This window comes from Bombus affinis, chromosome 1 (genome assembly GCF_024516045.1).
Source record: "Bombus affinis isolate iyBomAffi1 chromosome 1, iyBomAffi1.2, whole genome shotgun sequence".
Classification (NCBI taxonomy): domain Eukaryota; kingdom Metazoa; phylum Arthropoda; class Insecta; order Hymenoptera; family Apidae; genus Bombus; species Bombus affinis.
The window spans coordinates 18,936,669-18,961,674 of record NC_066344.1 but is presented as its reverse complement, the minus strand read 5'-3'; the positions used below and the strand labels follow the sequence as shown (position 1 = coordinate 18,961,674).

The 25,006-nt window shown below is 29.8% G+C and overlaps 1 protein-coding gene and 1 long non-coding RNA gene across 9 annotated transcripts in view; one reads left to right on the top strand and one right to left on the bottom strand.

Moving 5' to 3' along the window:
* The window catches only part of LOC126918090 (uncharacterized), a 702,612-nt gene that overhangs the window by 169,946 nt on the left and 507,660 nt on the right, over positions 1 to 25,006 (top strand). The gene's annotated exons all lie outside the window — the stretch shown is intronic.
* The window catches only part of LOC126918032 (uncharacterized), a 319,978-nt gene that overhangs the window by 174,859 nt on the left and 120,113 nt on the right, over positions 1 to 25,006 (bottom strand). The gene's annotated exons all lie outside the window — the stretch shown is intronic.

The following is a 25,006-nucleotide window of genomic DNA, read 5'->3' as shown; positions in this document are numbered from 1 at the left end:
AAGACATTCTAAAAATTTTCCCATCATGCTCATAACGTCTAAGCTGTGTAGAGGAATATTATCACCGTGTTTTTTCTTATTTAACTCCCTTAACATTTTTTCGACATCGACTACCTCATATTTATTCTCACATACAGTTGAAATATTCGGTGCATGATTACTACGCAACATTTGATGTCCTTTTAATATTTTTTCTTTGTATTATCAAGCATGTATCAAATGGTTATTATATTATATTATTTGTGCTTGCGTTAATACCATGTTAAATCGCAAATTGAAAAGTCTCTCCTAAGAAGACATCATTATTAAAAAGATTCTTTTCTCGACTTATTATCGCTTCAATAAGGCTACATGCCAACGATGTTTGGTCCTGGCAAATTCCAATTTACATTATGATCACGTTCGATAAAAGTCTCTAATCACAAGTTATCCTAACTTTAGTAGTTTTTCTTTTGTTGGAATACGTGCTGAGATTAAAGAACACGATAAATCTTCAACTTATAACCATGTCAGTGGATGTAAATGTTGGTCTTTATTTGATTCATGGCAGCATTTTTTTAATTCTAAAAGATGTTCCAACATATCCAATGTTCAGTGCCAGCGTGTAGGACAATCTATTATTGGCTTTCTCTTTTGCATTTAATACGCTTTTTACTCTTGTTGCTTCTAACTGCTTGCACACTTCTCTGCCTTCATTTATTATAGCTGCAGTTTTTTCCTCTTTCAAAACATCTGAGACAGTTAACTGGACTGTATGAGCTGCACAACGAATAAATCTAACTTGATATTTCAATTTTTTAGTATTTTCATTTTTATCCTCAAAATTTAAAGTGACTTGTTTGTCACCTGATGGTGAAAATTATATTATTACGTCAATATGTAATAAATTACTATTATTGTATCATCTATCGTGCTTGCTATTAAAATATTCTAAGTGAATGTATAAGTTTTACGAGCTTAATCATGTTCGAGCCGTTATCAGTTACAATACATTTGATAAATATTCTGTAAATAAGAACATTTTTAAAAATTTATTTTATATTTAAAGCAGTATATCTGTTGTAAACTTCTCTTTCCTGCTAGTGTTTTTAAAACAAGTTTTATTCCTTCCATGTATTGTATACTTAAAAATGAACAATTGATACAGATCGCAGCGTCATACTAATGCCAATAATTTGCTATTGAGTTTCTCCCTAAATCGATTATGATACAAGTTTGCTTTCGTAATAGCAGCATTACGCACTTCTTTTGAAGAAATATTTAAATTTGAATTTGAATAATATTATGAAAAGCGGTATCATTAATTGAACTGAAAGGCCGCCAATGAATCGTCATTAGATTTACGCATTCGTCCTACACGCCCTGCTGAATGCGTTTATTCCTATTATTAGAGCCTAGTGGTTGCTCTATTTTTCGCTTTTGATTGCCAAACATGACTGATATAAATTCAGCAGGATAATTCAAAAATAAATATGACAATAAATTAATGCCATGTTTTTTCTAAAAGTATGCAAATAGAATAATAACTCATAGAATAATAATCAATTATAAATACCTGCTGTAACTTTATGACATCATCGAATCATAATTAAAGTATTCGTGTACAATATTTGTTTGCCTCCGGCTCATTTCTTCTATATAGATATAGCGTTAGAACACTGACACTATCACTAATACTAACTAATGATTCCTATACTAATAGGGCATTAATACACTAATAATAAACAGATAAGAAATAATAATAATGAAAAATAATAATAAATGTTAATCGAGTAAAGTAATAAATTCTGAAATAAATGAAGAAATGTCAAAACTCTTTTTCCGCCGCTAGTGCTTATTCGCCCAAAACTCGATTATCAGATCGATGAGTTTCCATGCTCTTGTAACGTAAAATTGACACTTGAATTGTAAGAGAAAAGAAGGCTGAGTCGTAACCCAACCATTAATTTTCTTTTATCGAACTTTATTATCAATTTAGCATTTACAAGAATGGAATGGCACTGAACCGGAGAAAGGGGCTGTACAAGAACAGTAGGTGTAGGTTATGATGTGGAAAAGTGTCCGAAAGTCGAGGGTCGATGTCTTATCTATGATGTAAACTAAGGTGTGTCAAAGCTTCTGTGTAGGCTATGATGATAAGGTTGTGATGTATCCAAAGGAGTCCGATGACTTATCTCTAGCTTGAGATGTGATTGATGTCACACTCTTGTCACCGATTTCGGGAATAAATTTTCATTTGCTTATGTCCATTTCGCATTCATTTCGCCGTTGAACCATAAGAGACAGTATAACGTTTCAATCATTTCGTTAAATGGCGAAAATGATAGCGGTATCGATTAATGTCACAACACTTAAGGTATAAGGTCGTAATTAAATTAAGGTATGAAATCCTACATAAATTGGCAAAGCTCAGTAGATGAGGGTATTTTGCTAGAAAGAAAACAACCTCGTTTAATGATATTTAGCAGAAACGAATGTTCGACCGTTGGCGGAGAGACGCGGTCGCGGTAGAGTGCACCAAGGAGAGTCGTAAATTCTCGTTAAGGTACGATGATCGATGCCGTGAATCAGCGATCCCCTATTTCGATTAAGATAATAGGGATGGTTAAAATGATTATAATACTGAATTAACAGGTTAATTATACACTTTATTGCAACAACTTTTCCTCGATGAATATAAGGAGAGATGACTAACAAGTTGAAATGTATGCTGTTTGAACGTGGGGAAAACTTCTCTCATTTTTTACTGAATTGAATAATTACACTAAGGAATTTCTCGACTTGAAAATGCTTAATTTTATTCAGTTCCTTAGGATTATTGCGGTCTAAATAATTATATTTGTACAACTGGTGGGCGCCTTGACTGGTGGATGGATTCTGGTTTATGTAGAGGGTAATGGGACGTAACAACGAAAAAGAAAACACTTTGTAATACTATTGACTAAGAACAAGATAGACGTGACATTAAATGGGATTCCGCGTCTCATGTTCTGAAACACCGAAAAATATTACAGTGCATTTCACGCCCCCTATAATTTATAAAGTCGTGTCGTGACGATTGTAATTATGTCAAACAGTAGGGATATCCTAGTCTGTGATTATCCGATCCGTTTGAACGCGTTCCGTTTATTCAAACAAAACTTTAGTTAATGCTCGATTAAATAAACTTCGTTGAATTCATTTATCCGAGCGTGAAATACTATTATATGAACGACAGATTGTAAGTATATAGTAAAGACGGTAAACATTTGTGGCAGGATTTTCAAATTAACGAGATTCTACGTGCATATTAAATAGAAATTACAGACGTTATTAAATAAAATAAAGTGAGTAATTAAATGAATAGTTGAACTAAAACAATACTGTGACGTAATCTTATATTAAAAAGTAAAACAGAGTTATGTGAGGTATGTGTGAAAACGTATTAGTTTTATATATTTAATAATTAATTGTTGAGCAATGGTGTATGTATACAATAAACTTAAAAAAATTTATAACTTGTTATAAAATATTATGCTGGATCGTAAAAATCACAAATATAGTAAGAAAATTTTAAAAAATCTGTAATTATTATAATTTGAAATATTATATATGTAAATTCTTCTTCCCTTGGGATGGGTGAACATTCTTGATCACTGGTCAACTTTATAGTATTTATTATTTTAATAGTATATTATAGCACAATTATTTCTGTCATAAAGTAAAATATTTTTGTTATAGTATTTAATAGATTGACACAATCCAAAGTAAAAAACTAGTACCATGAAAATGTAAATTTAGTTTTAGCTTGTAAAAGATATGAAAATTATAAAAATCATTAGTGTAACAAATTGGTAAAGGCACCAGTTTACAATACAAATTAACACGTTGACTGCCACGCGCGTTTTCAAAGAAATTTCCATCAGGTCACGCGTGCAGCAGTACCAAGCGTTCTCTGCTAGGTGCTCCTGTGACATCAATCACATATCAACCCGCATCAAAGATAGGATATCAATCGCCAAGCTTCGAACTCCTTTGGATACATTACCACTTTATCATCATAGCCTGCACACCTTGGTCCATATCATAAATAAGATATCGACCCCCGAGCTTCGGACACTTTTCCACATCATAACCTACATCGAGCCCCCTCAACATCCTAAAATCAAAAAGTATATAAGCCGAGACTTCAACCAGCTCGGGCAGTTCTTGTTCTAGCTTTTGTTATTGTACAACCCTTTCTTCCGTTTCAGTATCAATCTATTCTTGTAAGTGTTAAATTTATAATAAAAGTTCGATAAAAGAAAATTAAAAGTTGGGTTACGATTCAGCCTTCTTTTCTCTTACAATCCAGGTGTCGATTTTACGATACACTTCCATCGCTATTTTATTATAGTAATGCGAGTCGCTCAATCGGTGGTCTCAAGAATGATCTCTCGTTTCGTTTGTTCGCAACATTAAAACCACTAGCTGTTGTTGAATATAATGAAGGAAAGTGTGGTATAGATTATTCCGATCAAATGTTTTTTATGCCACCATAATTAGAAAAGGAATCAAATGGTACAGAAAACTTGGCATTCGACTCCTTCTGGGAATTTCTGTTGTAAACGCTTTGATGGTTTACAAAATTGCAACAAGCAAGAATATAAATATTAGAATATTTAGACAATCATTAGTTGCAAAATTATTAGGGTTGTCTGAAAATATAAAAAATCCTTGTCTTCGACGGAGTCGGCATAATATCGCCGTTCGGAAAAATGATTTCGGAAGAAGCATTAGACGCGCATGCAAACTATGTTATACAAATAAAAGACGTGGAATGGACCGAACAAAGGCACAAAAGAATTTGAAGAAAACAATAACTTATTGTCCAAATTGTCCCGAGCAACCTCGGTTATGTATAGAATTCTTTAAAGCTTTACATTCTAAATAATTTTTTAATAAGCCATTTTCGTATTACTCTTATAACAATTCAACAGTTTTATTATTATGGAATATCTTTTCAAATACCTACGACGATCCTTCGCAAGTAATCAAATAAGCGACACTCGAATATCGGTTACGTGGTCCAACCAGAAACTTTGCTGACACCCGAATACGGGTGTCGTGGCAGTCAACGTGTTAAAAATACACAATTTGATTGTTTTATAATAGAAATATCACTTTTCGTGAGATCGAGAAACATCGCGCATTGTCAGTCGCACCTGTTGAACAACCTTCCGGGATGTTGTCAACGGTATGCCTAATCCAACTACGTATAATGCTTATTTGCTCGCACGCGGGCTCATTTTTGCTTCACTTCCCCACTGTGAAGATCGAAAAAAAACTTTTATTTGCATATTAATAATTTAGTTATTAATCTATGACATTTAAACCATTAGTTTGTACATTTATGTTATTAGTTTATACAACTAAAGTTGTTAATTTATAACATTGAAGTCATTCATTTATAATACTTATGCCATTAATTCAGAACAATTCTATTCTCAATTTACAAAAATTATACCATTAATATATAACAACTTGTTATGCATTTGCATTAATTATATTATTAATGTGTAACAACCCTATCGTTAGTTGAAAAGAATCCTACTATTAACTTAAAAAAATACCATCAATTCGTAACAATTACATTACACTTCACGCATGTGTACATATACAGTGGGATAAGTACATCTTAGTATTAATTAATTAGTTTCAATAATCTTTGTAATAATCTGTGTGATAATTCCGTGGGAGATGGATGTATATAATGCTTACTTTTATATGCTTACTTTTAAATTTGTAAAAATCCATATAATCGTTCTGTGGGAGACACATGTTGCCTGATGTTATTTTAAATTTTATTGTAGTTTTAACTCTCAGCATAGACAGCCAACGTGGGATGCATGCCTCTTAGCTTTAATCAATCATAAGATAGATACACCTTACTAAATTATTAGAATCCGTCGTGGGATGTCGTGGAATATTGCAAGGACATTGATGGATGTGTGTGTTTTGGTTTTAATTAATTTTAAGTTAAATATATCTAGGCTAAGCTCATTGTGCGCGCTTTTTCTACAAACATACATTTTTTAATTTAAAGCGAAAAGTTAAAAACTCCATTATCTAACCCTTTTAAATAATAAATTATTCCTAATTTTAAATAATAAATTATTAAATAGAACAATTGATTTAACAATGTGTTTACAGCTTCATTTTTTAAATTTCGCTCCAAGATAAAGTCTTTGATATGAAATGCTGCCAGTAGGGCTACGATCTAATGTACTTTAATTCAGGTAAGTTATAGAGGTAAGATTTAGATACAGTTAATTTTATGGCTCATCATTGGACGACATCATTGAGGGGCTTATTCTGCATTTCACGTTTTATTATTATTTTTAAATCTTAGTTTTAAGCCTTAATTATAAATCTAACTTTCAAGCCTTGGTTTTAAGTCCAAGTTCTAACGCCTAATTTTAAATCTTAGCTTTAAATTTTGCTTTGAAGTTTCAGTTTCACATTGGGTCGTTAGTTTTATATATTATTATTAAATTTTAGTTTTAAACCACGTTGTTTGTTTTGAGCCTTAGTTTTGGTATATTTGTGGAGATCGGATATTTGATCCATGTATGTATTTATTTACAAAAATTAGATGTTGATGATCTTTTGCTGTTTTCGTTGGTCTTTGTTTGGAGGTCTTGATTGGCAGTTTGTAAGTCAGATTACGTATATCTGATCATAAATAATTAATAATTGATTTGAGAATATAAAATATTATGTTTCAGACATATAAAATTACAATTTTATTTGAAATCATTCAATTAAACGAACCATTCAATTATTACAATACAGTAATTTATTATTTTGATAGCATGTAGTGTTTTCTACAGTATTATAAAGGAATAGAATTCTGTATTTTGATTTTCGATTGTAGCATATTTTCTTCTATATTTTATTTATAATTTTACACAAGACATTAGTTTTAATTCAAATCAATACTACCAGCACTATACTCAATCGATAACATCACATGCAACACGAAAATAATATGGGGGAGAGGGTTAAACGATTCCCACAAGGTGGGATTTGAAAATCATTGAATATCATGTCCATTTCTGTATAGTTAAACAAAAGTATTACATGATAGTTCCACATTAGCTCATGCGTGGTAATACTAATATGTAACACTTTTATTTAATTATTGATTGTTTTAATAAACATATTTCTCTTAATTATGAGAAGAAAATAATATACTTTTGTTAATTCGGGAGTCTTAACCTTATTTCTTTTATCTATTTTCTTTTATCATGTTTCGTGTACTTAACACGGATTCGTATAATAGATATTTCTTGGGAACCTAATAACCTAACTACAGCGTTATATAGGAAATATCTTGTTACTATTGAAGTATCAACTTTTAACATATTATTTAAATACTAAATAATTAAGTATATGTATATGAAATATACCTACAAGAAGTGTATATATATGTCGGAGATGTAGGGACATCGGGCCTTTCTTTAGGAAGATCCCCAATACTTGGCTCGAGGTGATATAACTAGTCGCCGAACGTAGCCACGGTCACGGGATGAACGTTATGTCTAACAGAAGAAGTACCGATGTTGAGGGACACGCTGTATTAACAATCAAGCCCCGGCCAGGAGCAATGTTGGTTTTACGCGGGACTGCCTAGTACCGGCGCTTGGAATTTTGTTGATATTCCCGATCAATATGTAATTGACAAATGTGACCGTATCTGTCTTTTATTTTTGCAATCACCTTGGAGAGTTTACTGATATCGTCTAGGCAGTCAGTCTGAAAGTAACCCAGCGTCTGAGTTAACGTGTCAGCGTGCTACAGAATATATTCTATTGTACAAAGAGTTTCCCGTTGACCGTGGATTCGTTATTGAACCCAAGAATATGGATAAAAGCGTTCGTTAAACTAATTATTCATAAAATTTTGTAAAGACATATTTATACGTGAAAATACAATCTTCGTTGTGCAACACGATGGCTAATTCTAATGAAGAATTATCACGCGCCCGAAATCCTATCGAAAACCTGACATATACATTTATATATGTTATATTGAATATTCTATATTAAATTAAAGTGTATATTTGAAAAATCTCTCAAAAAGAAGTTAACTATCGAATTATCATATGTATATGGTACTAAAGCCAATAATGCATAGCGAGAAAGTCTGATTGAGATCTATAGACAGAAATAATTTTAGTCATAGAAAATTGTTCATTTATATTGGAGATGTACTTCATCTATATCGCATAAACAAATGTTAATCATGAAAATGACGATTCATTATTTCAAATTACTATTCCCAACGTTAATTTCGAACATCTCATTGAACAACGTATATATCATGTTGTAAAATTTTTCATATGGTTTCAGATGTATATATCGCGCAGTTAATGAGTAAATCTCACTGATTTATAAAATTAATATGCGAAATATTTATTCGGTTGGTAACTAAGCGATTGCCGATTTTGTCATTAGGTGGTAATGACAATACATTACACGAATGAAGTAATGTAATTTTATTGCAAATGAATCCTGGTTTTTGTTGATATTGTAAGCTCTGAAAATCGTATCTGCGATCGTAGAAATATACAACATAGTCAATGAGTAAAATTCAAAAGTTTCGCGACAAGTATACATCGATTCCAGTATAATATTCAATATATACTTATCTTAATAGAGCATTTAATATGATTTAGTAGTCGTTTTATACGTGTTGATATTAAATGTATTTAAATTATATTGCATCAATATTAATGATAATAAATCCAAATTATTTATTCGAATTTATTCAATCTTAATTTCAACGCAATGAATTCTGTTTTTCATTTTTATTTAGGTCTATATTAAGTATTAAACAGATTATTAGTAATACAAATTTATTTTCACATTTTTTGTATTAAATATCACATATACTTTAACAGGATAGCTTCCATGCTGAATTATTTTGACATTATATTTCTTTTAATGGAAATTACAAAAGTATGAGCATCAGGCACTTGTAATTATAAAAATTTATTAATTTTCTATTTATTATGTCTTTATAATATTGTTGCTCTAACTCCTATTAGAAATTTTACTGCTTACAAGATATTTAATATTTATATATATAAGGTTCACTATCTAAAATCATAAATCAAATTTAATTTAAAGCATAGCTATTAAGATACTCACATATCTATGTTTAATACTTATAATTGTAATTTTAAGTAATATTTTTAATCTTTTGAAGAATTTAAACTTTGAATCGTATATTTTTTTAACAATCATTAAATCTTTAAAAATGTACATGTATAATTGTGAGAATTGGAAATAATATATATCAAATAATAAATATACAGGCTGCTGTCCGCACAAGTGTAACGTTTCTATTCTGTAGTTACATAATCTATGGAACAGGTTTATGTAGAACTTATGCAAAATTTAGGAACTTGCTCAAAAACTTTTCCATATATGTCCAACTATACTCATAAATCTGTAACGCAGATTTCAAAAGCTAACGTGTGGTTTATACCTTGCAATGAACGAATATCAAAAATGTTCTTTTTCTCTTAAAATTATTATTCCAATTTTTTCTAAAATTTTATTTATTAATCTTTTGTCAAATTTTATTCATTGATCTATCTCTTCTTTATTTTCTTGAGATAATTGTTTTCAACTTGTATACTTTTGAATGACATCACGTCACCAAATACTGCTTTAACTTCATATATATACATTAACAAAATATTTAAATAAATATTTTTATTGAATTTTATTAGATACCTTATTCCTTCCTCATCTTCGTCAAATAGAAATTCTTTTCATTTATATGCTTTCAAATGACACCGGTTTTCCAAGTCTTTAACTCTATATGTATACGTTAGAAGAATCAACAATGATTTAAAAGGAAGGAAAGTAAAAGTAGCAAAAATTAATTCTAATGATGATGATGAAATGATGATGAATTCTAATGGAGATGATTTCACAGCAATTTAACTACATACAAATGACTCTAAGCACAAAAAGAAAAAAGTAAAAAAAATGGCGGAGCAGGAAAAAACAGAGCAGGAAAAAGATAAAATAGATGCACGACGTAGCACGAAATACGAGCTGATGACGACTTTGGTGAGACAAGGGCTTGTAATTGACATAGCAATTAATTTAATTGGACCGCTCTAGGGTTTTTGCTTTCTCTTCTTTTTGGGGAGAATTTATCTGCACTCTTTCAATTCCCTTTTGTGTTTTCGTCGACTCGAATCACTGATCATGGCGAATTTGTTTCCTCATTGCTTACAATGCTGTTCAACTATGAAAAGAGACCGCATCTGTTAAAGAACCAATTTGTAGTAAATCGACGTAGACTTTACAGTTTCAACCATTAACATTTGAAAATCACAGAAGAAATACATAATAAATCATATTTTTGATGCTTTACAGAGAAATAATTTTAAAATTCCAAGGTAAATCGTCGGGAAAATATTTCATTTGCTTTACGTTTAATTTAATTTATAATACAGGGGTTTTTAAGCAGAAGGATGCGAATCGTAAGATTTTAAATTTAAGGCGAGAAAAAGATTACTATAACGGGGTTTCTTGGCGATACTGCAGAATGTAAAATAAGTAGTTATCTTCTGTCTTTTAGTAATGTAACGGCACTCAACAATAAAACTTTTCAACGTTTCGTCGGTACAAGTATCATCGAAGCATAAGTGCCGACAGACCTAATGAGTCATCGATATCCTTACGGTCCTTCCGCCGAATATTTGGAAGAAAGCGTGCGTGGCAAGGGTCGCGAACGCCTAACGAACGCGTGCGTAGTGGGAATATTGAGAGGCGACAAAAAGAAACGAATCGGATCAAGAAAACAGTTGAGTTGTAACCGAGAAAGGAGAATGTAGGAATCGAGAATTGTACGAAAGAGTCGAAAAGCGAAGATTGTTAATAAATATACTGTTGAACACCACCGAGTATTACTCTGGCACCCTACATATCCTACACCAAAATCACCTCAGTAACATCTCGCTGGATTTTAGTAAAATATCTAGGGCAAGACAAGATGAAACTTATATGAAACGCGCTTATTACAAGTTTTAACCCCTTAACCTACGATTTATGTTCGAGAATTTTAGGCCGAAAACGTAAACAGGCTCGCGCAGACTTCGAGCCATTCGCAGCCATGTGTACTACGTACTACGGGCTATGCCCGTAATATTTACGTTTGGTCCGATCATCTACTACGGACTATGCCCGTAGGTTAAGGGGTTAAGGGGTTAAAACAATGTTATTCATAGAGTATAGGATTCTTAGAAGCGACTTTTTGACTGTACCGTAATAATTTCTATATAATAATAAGAATAATTGTATATAATGTAAATAATAATGTTGATAGAACTATGAAATATTTTCAGCGAAGAAACGTAATTTCAAAGTAAAAATATCAAACATGATTCTTTTAGCTTTTTATAAGGATGTAATTAAATAAGTAATATAGTATTAATATAGATGACGTAGCAGGTATCTCGGTATCTTAAATTTCTTAATCGATCGATTTCATTTAATTGAAGCAAGCATCAGATAAATCAGGAAATCAAGTTTTTCAATCTAGTAATTGAATCTGTTGATTTCCTGCGCAATATCCTAAATCTTAATCAACGATAGTTGAGCGAAATGTAAGTGAGCTTTATATCTTTCAACAGAATATCACGTATTCTTATATAATAGAAGAAATATCTGTTTATACACAGTTTATCTCATTCTTGTATTATTAATTTAACAGTTCATTTAATCACTTTAATTATCAAATACATTTTTATAAATCTTATTATTTACAGCTATAAAGTTAAGTCAATAAAAGTAATTATTGTAAAGCTAAACCCCTGAAAATTCGTAAAATGATAGAAAAGCCATCATGTGAAAGGCAAATGATAGATAGATCTATATAATACATATTTTAATTTTGATATCTTTTCTACAATCAAAAGATGCTGCAAGAAAACATGTAATAAAATGAAATACTGTAAAGTAAGAATACATAAATAAATAAATATTATTGATTATGTCAGAGAAGAAACTGTTGATGCAGGTGTTTCGTAGAACATAATCAGAATTTCACTTAGATGAAAATAAGCAGGGTTCATGTAAATGAGAGGTTGTGCTTTAGCTTCGAAAGATTGACCGAGGATGCTCCAGAAGCTCTATCTCTTGAAAAACAGTTTTTACATATAAAAAGAAGTCAAGCTACTGCAAAATCACCTAGAAACATTCATAAAAATGCAAAGCAAGAACATGCATGCTCTGTGATATGGTAAGCATCGTATAATATAATTAAACAAATGAATTGCTCTTCGAATTGTATTACGAACAAACTTTATCATGTAATTATCTAATTAGCAAATTGTATTATGAAAATTAATTATTTACATAATTGGTAATTACCTAATTATAGCTTTATCAATTATAAATACTTTGATACAATTATCCTTTATACAACTAACCTTTTACATAATTATCAATGTTTCAATTTTTTCATTTTGACAAATATATTCGTCTGACGTATAATATATTATAACTAATATCTTCATATATACAGGGTGGTTGATAACTGGTGGTTGATAACTGGTACAAGCGGAAAGGGGGTGATTTTACGCGAAAAAAGAAGTCTGAAATATAGAATAAAAATTTTTCGTTTGACGCTTTGCTTTCGAGAAAATCAACTTAGAAAGTGTTCATAGAAATTTAATTAGAAGAGCAGAAGTATGTGTTCGGCAGAATGGGCAACATTTTCAGCAATTTTTGTAATAATAAACTTTATGATTCCTTCATATTATTTCATTATGTATTCCTAATTTTCCGTTACGGCAAAAACAAACTTAAACCGCGATAATATACATCGAGACAGCGATCTACAGTGAGATCCGTTATAACGAGACGTGATACAGTGCACGCGTACCGAGCGAAAATTCAAAGTCGATTTTCTCGAAAACAAAGCCTCAAACGAAAAATTTTTATTCTATATTTTCGACTTCTTTTTTCGCGTAGAATCATCCCCCCCTTTCCGTTTGTACCACCAGTTACCAACCACCCTGTATGTATATCGAAGATGAAAGGACAGCTGAACCTTCCCTTTGGAATTTTGGGAAAATCCCTTAACACTTTAATCTAGATTTTACCATAGCCGTAATTAAGCAATTGTCGTCATTCAATCCGATTGTATTTGTTCGAGATTTGTGATAATGAGCTTGGGCTCGAGGTGAAATCAAAATCAAGGAGCACTTCATTAAATATTGACTCTGCTCGGTTTTTAGGTATAAATATTGTTTATACAATGGCTTTTATACCTCATTTACATCATGTATAAAAAAGTGTATAAAGGCCTTGAATACTGTGAAGTTTACGTTCACGTATTGATTACAGAAAAATATTTTTAACGAAAAAGAACATTTTATTAACAGAATCAAAACTGCCTCTTACCAGGGATCGTGCTACATTTTTGTGCAATAGTTCCCTGGTCAAGGTCCCCTTTAATATTAATACGCAAATTAATAGAATTATGAGAATTAACACAACTATAACAAAAGACCGCAAATAATACAATAGTAATTTAGAATTTTGCTGAATTCCATCATACAGGTCAACTGAAATCCATACAGGTCAACTGAACGATAACGAAGAAGCCGGTACTCTAGTTGAAACAGCAACTACAGAGCAAACAGATAACCGTATTTGTATTCCATTTACTGATTTTCGCGAATCATTCAAGCACGAATGTAATTTGAATACGAAGGAATAAATAAAAGCACGAATAAAAAGAAAGGAAGGGCAGAAAAATGAGTAAAGAAAACGTTCAATATTATTTTAAAGACGATAATAAATCATAGTTCGAAAATAAAGATCTCTTACAACAGTTTGTCGTTATTATCAATCGGTGTATCAGGTGTATCAGAAGTCAGATCATTACAACCTTTCTACGTCTCCTTCACGTGCTGCAATTATAAGTAGTGCAAAATGCAGTTGTAATTTCGGAAAGCAGGATTTAAATCCTATACTTTGACAATATCCCTTGTTCAGTTTCCATAGAGTTGATCTAATAAAGAATTTAAATAAAAATAAACTGTACCCACCATTGAGTAGGAGACCCTTACTTTATGAACTAGATATTGGAGTTTGTTGTCATGTACCACCGTTTTTTTTTTTTTAATTTAATTTTCAAACTATTCTCGTTGAATAATTATTGTAAATAGTAAATAAATTAAAAAAGATATACTCGAATGATTAATATACATTATTAAATGTACTAATTGATAAATAAATTGGATAAATATATTCCATGGAGGAAATGCAATTAATAAATTTTCAGATATCCATGGTAACAACAAAGATTGAAAAATATACAAAATGAGAGAATTTTTCAGTAAAATATAAAAAACAACGTATATATAATTTATCTATAACAATTTATTAACAGTAAAATAAATACTATTATACTTTTTCTAAAGCAAAGGTATTAGTGAAGAATTATTGCTATTAATACAAAATAAATGGTCAAATGTGATGATAATTAACGCAACTTTTATATTTGATTGTATTATTATTAGGATATTTTGGCGTGATTTACGTGGAACTTGTGCAAAGACCTCGCAAGATGTTTCAACAGATTCACTTTAAAACAAACACACGATGATATAACAAAAACAAACTTTAATCCACTTGCGAAACAATGACAATGAAACCGGAAAGTTCTTCTGTAAAGTTTTTCAAGCAGAAGCCATGCTCAACGCGAAACTGCTGTTCTTTTCAGTCTCTATTTTCCTTTCTTCACTACTGTTGTACTTTGAAATTATGAAATTAAAATAATCTGCTTTAACTCGGACTGAAACTTACTTTCAAACGAATTTAAATTAACTCAAATGGGTTTGGTTATGCGTTTCAATAAGAAACCGCTTGAAACATGCTTGATGAATACTAATGTTCTTTTATATCAGTTTTGTAAAATACTTCTAGATCGCTTATGTAATAACAATAGAAATATTACATATATAAATTACTGTTGACGATGTAACTTTTATTTTCTTCAATAAATAATAATTAGTATGGCGCTAATAAAGTAGATATCAAGAATAACTAGTTGTAAGAGAAATTTGACCCACCCGTGGCAGCTTCTGACCTACTTACTGTTTCTGTTACAATAGGTCATGTGCGGCAGATTCATTGACAGTGCGCATTACTGCCTTCAAGGAGTTTTCCCGAATTTTTACCACACCCTTGCGAAGGGCCTTTCTTAGCAACGAGACGAGCCTTCGCGTGTCCTCGTTAACGAAGGTCACCGATCTCAAACAGTTAAATATTGTACCGACGCGGAAGACGCGCATTCGCAAAGAGATCATTCTATACTCGTTTTTATATATTTCTCTAGCATAATTTTTAACCTTTTTTTAAATTTAATTAAATTTTAAGCAAGATTTAATCTGGATATACCGACTTTCTAATTAAAAATTTGTCAAATAAATAATTTACTTAAATCGAACTGTAATGACTAATTTTTTATAATTATCATAACTATGTAGTTATGATAGAATATTATGACAACTAACTTGGTTTTCGGAAGCTAGTATGCAGCAGTAAAATTAACATTCATAATTGTCAAATTTCATAGAAGTATTTTGTTATGCGACACGTCAATTCTTTATTTGAATTAGAAGTTAGATTACCCTTAGAGTGCTGAATACTCGCGGCCTATGCAGTCCGTACGGACGGCGCGCGGCTAGCGCTGACGATCGCTGTGGACGGAATACTTTTTCGTTAGACTGAACTTTGTTGATTGACTATTCAAAGCGCAAATCGTAATAAGTTATAGTAATTCTTTTGCACGAGATTAAACGATTCAAAAGCGTTATTTTTTAGTATTAATTATTTATTATAAACATTGAAATTTACAATAAACTAGAATTTGGGTAATAAACTAGAAAACTATAAACTAGAAAACTAAATTTAGTAAATATAACACAAGTTAATAATTCAGTTGTGTGTGAAAAATTTCAAAACAATTATCGATACATAATCCGACATCGCATTTTCTGCATTCTCTTATTTTTCACACAAACGACACATTTTCTTCTTGATAATTAGATGCGACTGTCCGCGAAACAGGTAGACAACTGTTATAACGAGGCATTATTGGCATTTGTTTACTGCCGTTACTAAGGAATGCATTTATATTTATCTCACACAAACGTAATAGTATTACTTCTGCGTAGGTGTTCGGAAAAATTGACAAACGCATACATGCGTCCTTAGTCCATGTCGGGCACTTACACAAAACGCATATACGTGTCCTTAGTCCACACCGATAGCTTTCGCCTGACGCGTATATGCGCCCATAACACTCTAAGGGTTAACCCTTAGTAAGGTTACTTCTAAGCTGATTGAAAGACTAGGTATTGATGTAAACAGTGATATTTAAATAATAATTATATGTATCAATTTATATAATAAATAATAAAAACTATTATTGCTTTTTCAATAAGTACTTTAAATTTATATGTAGACTAGTGACTATAGGAATCATAGTAAACGATACCTCTAATTATTAAACTGTACTAATAGAGAACATGACAATAGTTGATCCAGATTATCAAGTAAACGATCCGTCGGCCAAAATAATATATTTATGAAAATTAAGGATTAAAATTAGGATGTCTAGAAAAATTTGTAAAAATGATAAATTAACAATTGCGTATTGATGCGTACAACCCTTTGAATTAAACCTCATTAAGGAGTTTTTTTTTATAAATATGGAATATATATAGATTCCGTATTTCCGAATAATATTTTTATATTTATGGAAACCTATGTGACTTGTATGAAACATTTTGAAATTTTATTAGCACTGTAATGAAATTCAGCTATCAAATGATAAAATTTGATATAAATCTGAAAATATACATAGGGACTGTGGGATATTTAATGCAAGTATATATGTATATCAATATCAAAAATGTATTTAGGCCAATAATCCATTATATCAATAAACCTGAATATTTAATAGAATCATCTTTAACTTTTATTATATATTTAAGACTTGAATCTTAATTTCTTCTTCTTAAATTTTAAGATGTCTATTCATGCTGTATATTATTTTTTTTTTCTAAATATTTATATGTTTACAATGAATATCCTATATTTTCTATATATATTTTCTGCTTGATTTCGAATATGAATATAATCCAGATGGTTATATGTCATTATAAGATTAATGTACTGGTTAACCAATAGAAAACCTAAATTAAGCATAATGAATAAACTAAATATATACAAAACAATAATCAAACCAATCTGGACATACGGAGTCCCATTATGGGGGATGGCAGCAATGAGTAACATAAATGAAATAGAAACAGAGCAGGCAAAAATTTTGAGGACAATAGTTAACGCTCCATGGTACGTCAGAAATGAAGATTTACGTAAAGATTTAAAAATTCCAACAGTCAAAGAGGAAATCGCCAGATATGCAAAAAAGTATAAAGAAAGACTTGTAACACACCCAAACCAACTGGTTGCTGAAACGAATAAAACCATAATAGAAAGAAGACTGAAGAAGAAGCATCCCGCAGACCTTACAATAGAAATACAATAAACAATCTGGAAGATGGAATCCCATTGGGGGTAACTATCCACATGCTATATTTTTATTCTCTAAGCTATAATATTTTACCAAATGTCCTATTGGACAAATTGTAAAATTTAAATAAATAAAAAAAAAATTATAAGACTAATGAAATTTCAAAATGCTTTATATAATACATAGAACATATTTGTTAAAAGTTTCTATAAATATTCCTTTGTGAGCCGTTTTACATATGCATTTATTATATAAAAGTAAAATAAAATTAAAGAAACAATGTAGTTTCTCAAACTGTGATTAAAAAATATGGAAATATGGCAGGAGTGCAACTGTGTACGAATTCTCCCAAGCAAATGCAGCCTTTGATACTGGCAGTGCACTGTATACGCAAGAACCCATACGGACTTTTTGCACGAATTACAAAAGCTCTTCTAACTGGCTCTTCAAACTTACTTCTTACTTCTGTCCATAAACTTACTTCTGTCCATATGCATAACACTCATTTTTGTTTAAGAATAAAAGCAAACGCATTGCTCTCCTTTGCTATAGTCTTGCATAATATGTCCGACTTATGGGCCGACTTTACTCCTTAGGAGATTGCTAAGACACGGAATTTATAGTCGTTTATTTGAAGCGATAGGAGGACAGGGAATTTTTAACGAATAATAAAATGATGTTCCGGGAAATGTATAGTGCTTTAGTGTCTTTATAGGTTTCTTGAAAGATGAGAATAGAAAGTTATTTGCATAAGTACTTGTTCATTTTCCTTCACAGTATACTTAATCTTCAGTTCACATCATCGGATTATTTAATTCTAGAGCATTTCATTTTAATTTACGATAATGTGACATTTATCGAGTAAAATATATAATAGGAATTAAAATTAAATACCGTAGAATTAAGAACCGAACTCGAGGATTATCCATTTAAAATTTAAATTGTGTTTTAAACAGTATATAGTAACAATGCAAGTAAACATTCATATTATCTTCTAAATTAAATTTATAAGGTGCCAAAATCATATATGTTTATTATAAATGTATTTATTATAAATAACAAATGCAGAGAGAGAAATACTATTATTTCATGGTATCATTACTTCAATTTGAATATTTTATATATTTACCTTTATGTCTTATAGAATCTAAATCTTTCCACGTTCAAATTTTCCATAAATACTTAAATATTCGCAGTTTAATTACTACTGTCCCGTTTCTGACACTTCATTTATGCAACAAAGTATTAAATTAATGTATTAATTCATTATTCATAAACATGATTCCAGAATAGCTTTTTAAATTCAGAATTTACACACTATCCCTAAATTAAATTGTATCTGCAAAATTCTTACGAGATTATCTAAAATACATTTTTGTTTAATTCGTACGTTTATTCTGTTTATATTTTACAATTATTATGTTATTATAGTATTGTCATTACATCCAGACTTGAGAATTATTTAAATAAAATAAAGCTTTCCCCGGGTAACACGGTGCTTTTACAACACGAATATGCACTCAGATAATACACAAATCAAGAATTGGACAAATTCCTGTATCTGCACTAAACGATGTGCAATGAGATTTTTTAAGTACGAACACAGTCATTTGATATTTTTTATTCAAGAAAATGTGTGTGTAGAAATATTAAAATTTGTAATTTATTTCCAGTTCATTTTAGTGGAGCATTAACCATTTGCACTCGAAAATTTTTTCACTGTCTCGAAATAGCAACTGAGAGCGTTTCAAGTAAAAAGGTCAATGGCCTCTTTTACAACTAACATACATCACATTAATACGTAATGCTTTAAATTAATTACTAATTTTTTAGTAACATATTTCCTATAGTTATGAAAATATAATATACTTTTGTTGACTGATGGAATCTAATCCCCATTTTTGCATTAATTCTTTGTTTCGCATAACATGGCATTCTTTCGGAACCTACCTGCAGTTTTATGGGTGTCATCTATATTTGAAAAATAATAATTTAAATGATATATCACCTACCTTATTTGGTTACATGTTGTTTTGAAATAATATTTAATGTTTGTTATTTTATTTGAAAGAGAATTAAAATAGAAGATTTTGTTGAAAATTATTATTTAATTATTTATTTAATTTTGACAAAAAATAAATAAATAATGTCATATTTAAATGAAAAATAAAGTTGAAATAATCCATTATTTTAAATAAAATTTGCCCAAGTATACATTTAAAATTCCATTTATAATTATAAAAGTATAAATTTAAAATTTCAAATATATCATGGAATTATACAGCTTTATATGAATGAAAAGCATCGAGTTATTTTGTAAAATATGTTCTCAAATTATTTTATATAAATTCAACTTTGAATCGTTCAAGTAATATTAGTAGGTAGTAATATCGATTTTAGATTTTGCAAGTTTCTTGAATTTTGAGATGTTTCAATATCATCTCGAAAAGTTTAATGAACCTTTTAATCAATTATTTCTAAAAGCATTTTCTAAAGAACACAAAAAGACCTTTCCTTTATTTAATATTATACAGTTAGTTCCCTTTGGGTAGGATATGTTCGTAATTAATTAAGTAAAATTAGCAATTGCCCCCTTCACTTCAAATCCTAAATTATGGTATCTAATGGGGTCATATCAATCGTCTCATATTCCAGTTGACTAGTTCGTCGATCTTCAAATACCCTGCAATTACTTAGTCACGCATCAACTCTTATACCGACCAATCGCGTATTAAACGCTTCCACTTGATGGCTGCACTTCAAATCAATCAAAACACCTTGATCTTCGAGTTCGAACATCTAACAGCATCTTGCTACGATTACAGCAAGAGATTCACCAAATATTAAATTAAATTAATAATCTAATTAAAAAATATATTATTAATTCACAATTAGTTAACAAATAACGAACATGTAGCAAGATTCCCTACAAAATGTCAGAACAACGCAAAACAATAGATTATGCATTTAGTTTTCTGGTATTTCATATACTAAATTTGACAAAATTAAAGTTAAAACATCATTTAAACTAATATTTATTTAGTAATTTCGAAGCAGGTGGTGAAGTACTTCTTATGGGATTTATCTCTTGAGATTACACGTTAAATGGATTTTTTAATTGATATGTCTAAAATATTAATTTTTTGATGAAAATCAATTTTAATTAAAGGGGGCAAGTCGCCCCCTTACTATAGGTTATTTGGCTATTATAATATAAAGGAGATTTATAGTTCAGAAAAGGGAAAATATTAGAGAAGAGAATAAAAAGTCGCATCGATTAGTACAGCGGTTTTCAACCTGGGAGACGCGGAGGAGACGTCAACATTTTTTAGTAAAATATTAATTTTCATACTATAATATCTACAAATAAATAAAGCTTCATATCGTAACGCACGTATATGGTATAGCGAAATCTTGTTATTATTCTGTTAATTGTAGTTTTCAGTTTTTTTTTTTTTTTTTTTTTTTTTTTTTTTTTTTTTTTTGTAATAAAGCTTTTATTTTTTAAAACGTGTCCATGTTATTATATCTATTAAAAAAATAAAAGGTAGGGGGAAGCGGGAAAATTTTTTTTTGTGGGGGGGGGGAATAGAACACATAGATCAACTGAGAAAATTTAATTTTACGTTACGGAAACTTTTTCTACTTCCTATTGGTTTGAAGCATTAACAAGCTTTAGCTACTTGTGTGGGACGTTGAATAAAATGTCAATTTAACATCATATCAAGGTAGTCATGACACGAATAATGTAATTCATCGTAGAAGATTAGGATAGTATACAAACGTTATTATTATATATATTTCGTAAAATTAGATTCATTATTACTTAATTTTGTTGAACTTTTGTACATGTACATTGAATATTTGTACATAGAAGCAGAGAAAAAGTAAGGAGACTTCTCGTGGGAATCGAAATTGTGACCTCCTGGCTATAAAACTGGGATTTTATGTCTATTGTCAAGCGAGGTTTTTAATTCTCTATTGTTTTTGCTCCCCTTTTCTTTTGTTTTATTATAGTATATATTTATTTATCATACATAGTATATTACATACAGTTATTAGAACGATATACATTTTATACTTTACTTCACTTCTATTACAGCAACTAAGTAAGCATTCCTTGCTGTTGTTAACAGGTATGATCCTTTGTTGGAACAACGAATACTTTTTTGGTTGTATTACTGGTTAAAAATTGTACATAGCTTTAAATTATTCAAACAATACTGATTGCAAAAGTTGTATAAATATAATTATGGCTATTATATTACTTATTAAATATTCAAGGTCATTTATTTTCACTACCTATTCACTTATTTCTCGATTGTTTCTCGACTGTATTTCAATGTATTTCAGCATTAAAAAATACGATAGAAAAGAATACTTACTCCACTTTCAAAAAATAGTAGTGACCTTGCAAGATTTAAGAAAAAATGAACAATACTCTACCTTTCCAATTATTCATACATGTTATATGCTTTAAAGATGTTGCGGTATCATTAAAAGTAAAAAAGGTATTTAAGTGTCCATGCACATTGTATACATATATTATTAATTCATTAAACAATTAATATGTTTTCGATAAAATTGGTCTCTCGAATTTTAGTGCATTATTTCCTTTTTACAAAAACTGTTCGGAAAATATGTTTCTATTGTTAATATATAATTAAAGTCAACCCCTTTCTCACGAACTAAACAAATTTTCAGTACCAAACGCGTTAAGCATGCCTTTAATGCTAGATTCATCTCATTTTCTTATAAAAATCGTCACATAACTAACTCCATAACTGTACTTCATACTCTGATAAAACATTACAACATTACACATACCAGGAACAAATAAATCCACTCTGAAATGGAAATATTTTCCGAGGAACGTAATATACATGAAAATTACTTGTCCAACTTAATTCGCATTTTTCAAATTGAAATATTTTTCTTTCTCTTCTCTCGAACTTGTTTGGCCACAAATTACTCCTTTTATACACTCGCGTAATTAGCGTGGTAAATTGATAAAAATCCAGAGGAAGCGTTTTTGAAAGTTGTTTAAATTATCGTTAATTATTTATGAACAGAAAGTTGCAATATTTTATAATTTAAAACGAGATTATCGATAGAAGGTTATCTTATTTTGATCATTCTAACAAATCGTCCTTGTCAATTAAGTCGATAGATGGGACAAACAAGTGAATGGAAACAACTAATTCCAAGGAAACGGCGTTTGTAAAATAGAAGGTAGAATGGAAGTATGGTTTTTAAAATTTGTATGAATGAAAACACATATATCAACTTTTGATTTCATTTGTTAAATATAACTGCATGCAACAATTTTTTAAAAGTAGTAAGCATTTCTAAAGGTAGAACGATTTAGCGTTTCTTATTCTTAACAACAAGTATAAATTTTAAGAGCAACATAATTTATGAAACAATTGAGACCAATCACACATATATGCAAGGTATAGATATACTGTCAATGATTTTGGAATTTGATGTTTCAGGCGAATAACAAATTCCTGACATATTCATCGCATGCAATATTTACCTGTACAAAAATTATTTAACGCAATTCATACACAATTCACACAATCTTACTTTTTTTCTATCTTACTTACATTTATTTCCTTAATACGTGATCCTTTCATACGTGAAAATTATTATTGACAATTAGTATGTATGTTAAACTTTATTTAAAGCCTATTGAGCTAAAGTTATTTAGTTAAAGTTTATTCTACTCTATTTGCCAATATTCCAAACACTAATAGCACTCTTTAAAACAATTTATGTTCTAAACATCGTTTACAAAGTAAAATGCTCTCACATAATACCGTTTAATCCAATAAACACAATGCTAATATCGAAGAGAATGAAATAATTGGTGTAATGAATATCGTAGAGAACGTTGAAATAGATAATTTAGTAGAAGTGTATTACGAAGATGGAAATTTTGCACAAATTTTTATTCTAAGAATCTACATTTCTAGAAGTAGGTCAAAATTAAGTCATGCATATACCCAATGCTTAAGATTAGTGCGTGAAAGAAGAGCGCATGGCTATCTGAGGTTCTAGGTGGATGTAACAAAATATGTCCTGAAAATATTTAGTTTGCCTCAATTAAATGAAAGAATCCGTAAAATAGAGAGAGATGTTAGTACGTATTATATAGGAGATGAGTGTACGAGTTAAACCTCCTCGCCTTTTGTACATGGAAACGAGTTTTTAAAAGTTTTTCCTCGTGAAATTAATTCAAGTTATTAGCTTTTCGGTGGCACATCCCAAGCATTAAGAAAGTGGGTCATAAACTCAAATAAGGTATCATAGAACACATCATAAACAATAGCGGAAGAAATGATTAAAAAAAGGTGTTTCAGTCTTATAAATAAAATTAAATCACTTTACTATGGTGTAGCCATACGTCTAGCATTGAAACCATTCAAATTTTCTATAAGTTATTTAAAATTGTTATGTAATGTATTGTATCAGTAATTATATGTATTTATATTTACTTATCAAACAGATTAAAAATACTTGTACATCTTACAACAAGGTTATTTTTACTTAAATAAATTGTATAATAATGAGGTATAATAAAATATTTATTTCTTAACATACAAATAAAAAATAATTGTTTATGCAAATATAAACATTATTTCATATAAATAAAAGAACAGAGTTTTCGTTACTTTGACATGGTATATATATATATTAATCTTACAATGGAATTTTACAGCATTTAATTTTAATAAAAATTGACTTTTTATAAAAAGTACGAAAATTTTCATAGCAAACTGCATACATCTCATACGTGTATTAGTATACTACATTAATATTTTATAAGTAAAAACAAGAAAAAGATGTTATAAATATAGATTCGTAAATACTTTATTAAACAATTATGACAAACATTCGAAACAATAATAGTTAATCTATAATTATTAATCTATGATAATTAATAAATAACAATATAATCGGAAGAATAAAAAGAAATTGACGATATTTATATTAATTGTTAATCTCATTTGAAAGCGTTGAAAGACAAAATTGTTATCCATTACATTGCGAACTTGTTTTTTTATACTCTTTAACTTCTCAGACCATTTTGTGGAAAAAGATCGATAGGAGGGATATACTGTATAAATAGTCTTTTATTTTTTTTAAAACGTCATATTAAGAATTACTTCGAAACGTCAAGCGTAGTACAATATCAACCTCAAGTACAAAAATATAAGTATAGTAAATGTTTTTCACACCAATGATTTATTTACGTCTTTCTTAAATTCATATAACATGATTGATCGAATATAGACATATTCTTGTGTTTTGCAACTGCTTAATTAAGTACTATCTGTTCAATATATACTGATTCCTAAATTAAGACAAGAGAACTAGGAGTCCTATGAATATCGTCATCCTA